The sequence below is a fragment of the Vanacampus margaritifer genome, chromosome 19, assembly GCF_051991255.1.
Source record: "Vanacampus margaritifer isolate UIUO_Vmar chromosome 19, RoL_Vmar_1.0, whole genome shotgun sequence".
Lineage (NCBI taxonomy): Eukaryota > Metazoa > Chordata > Actinopteri > Syngnathiformes > Syngnathidae > Vanacampus > Vanacampus margaritifer.
The window spans coordinates 8,278,494-8,280,795 of record NC_135450.1 but is presented as its reverse complement, the minus strand read 5'-3'; positions in this window follow the sequence as shown (position 1 = coordinate 8,280,795).

Genomic DNA, 2,302 nt, shown 5'->3' with positions numbered 1-2,302 from the left:
AGCAGCAGCGAATCACATTTCGCGATGCTGATATTCTGACCAATGGGATCGCAAGATTTGCCTGACGTCACCACTCTGGACAGCATGCTGCGTACAGTTCTGTAGTTCCGGGTTCCAGATTGCGGAGTGGTACCATCACTTGCCTACGATGCAAATTGGCGTGGGTTTTATTTACGCAAAATAAGAATGTCCAAATCCCTTCCAAATGTTCTAATATTTCTTTCAGAATTTGATTTGTAATATTAATACCTTCAACTTGACAAAAAGAAGAAAAGTGCATATACATTGAAAGTCATCTTTCGTTGACCTTAATTGTGCCTTATGTTATTTTCCTTGTCTCTATTAGTTCTTTATATTCTATGTTGTATTGATGTTCTAACAATGTGAATGTTTGTAAGTCAAGTTTCAATAAAGCAAAAAAAAAAAATGTAATTCCTTGCGTGTAGTGTAGCACTAATGAGACAAAAAAAATACAATAATGTAAAGGTTGTAGCAGGAATATCCGTGTTTAAACACTCAACAGTGTTGTCGATAGTTCATTGGCAATATACCACGTAAAATTACATTTCTGTCTTTATAATAATATTCTGACCAATGAGGTCGCGAGTTTAGTTATGACGTCACCACCACCACTCGGTAACTCCTATAAAAAATATTGGATTCATACAAAATGAGTAGTACAAAAAAAATCTATATTAGAAGAAATAGAATAAAAAGAATTACATTAAAATTGAGTGAAATGAAACGGAAACAGTCTGTATGCATGTCAATAATCATGCACTGCTTAAAAAATAAATAGTAATAATAATTCAGTGTATGGAAGACTACAGACAAAGAGGAGAGGACCCTGATTGACCAGTCATTATCTGTTTATCCTAATGACTTGATTCAGCACGCAACCAGGCAACACACAGCTCTGCCATTATGATCACAGCTCCCTGGAGAAAGAGGACGCTGTGGAAACTGGGTGCTTTGTCTGAACAGGCTCATTACGGTGGGCCTGCCTAATGAATTATTACCCCTGACTGATGTTCACATAAATAGAATCCTGCTTTACTGATAGCGCACACTAAAACAACCTCTTTGGGCAGGTTGGGACATTAAACCAACCGGTTACATTGAAATGCTAACATAGCTCACGTGTGTGTTAAAATTTACAGACGCCAAATAAATCATTTAAGGTTAAATCACTTGATGCTTGGTACACCACTGTAAGAATTACTGTTAATTGAATTAACCTCTTCCTGGATGAAAGTGTGGCCATTGTAAAACATTTATTTAGCACAAAGCTAAGGATTTACATTTTAACATACAAGTGCTAAAGAAAAGATTTAGCACCCTTTAAATCCACTTAATGAGGAAATTAGGATACCTTTTCTTCCTTTCGGTTAAGTAAAAAATAATAACATGATCTGGCATTTTTTTTGCGCTACCCGCACTCGCCACAAGGAGCTCGCACAAGAAATGTCTATTTTCCCACGGATGGTATCTTATTTGCCAGCTACTAAAGTACACATGGCCCTTTATTTGAACTTGCTCCTTTATGAATATAAATGCACCAAACTCAACGTTTGCTAAAGTTGTACTTATCAAAGCACAACTTAATGTTCCCTATGTTTCACATTATTTGTGCAGGAGTGCAAATGAGCCACATTCATTATACAAACGTCAGTGCCTGCTGCGCCTGCTGCAGTGGAGGAAGGAGTGACGGGCAGGTGGGCAGTGAGTCAAGCTGCAAATGAGATAAGACCATTTTAGCACACGTTTGAGCGCAGTGTTCCGATTAAATTACTGTGATTGGATTTATTTCATACAGAATATAAAAAAAAGTGCTGTCCTTCAAAGCGTACGGCCCTTTCAAATTGAAAGTGTGCTTTATTTTTTTGCATGGATTTTAATGACATTTACAAGTCTAAGGAGCACTCCGTGTTTCAAAATTAAATGCAGCTCACATTTTAGTTTAGTATACATGGCAGAACAAAAATACATTGGTATACACTTGAAAAAAAAGTTTAGCAGCTGCTATGATTAACTCATTCACTGCCATTGACGGCTATAAACGTCAAAAGTTCATTTTAACTATTTCTATTAGTTTAACTATTTTTTTCCACTTTTGTTGAAAATCTAAAAAAAATGTTATTGTACATTTACTTTTGTACATAAAATTTGTGATTACTCGCGAGTTATCTAGTGAAGTCATGCGATTAATTACGATTAAAAACTTTAATCGCCTGACGCCCAAAATTTTTTATATTTTCTTTCTTTCTTTTTTTAAATTCATTCACTGCCGTTGACGGCTATA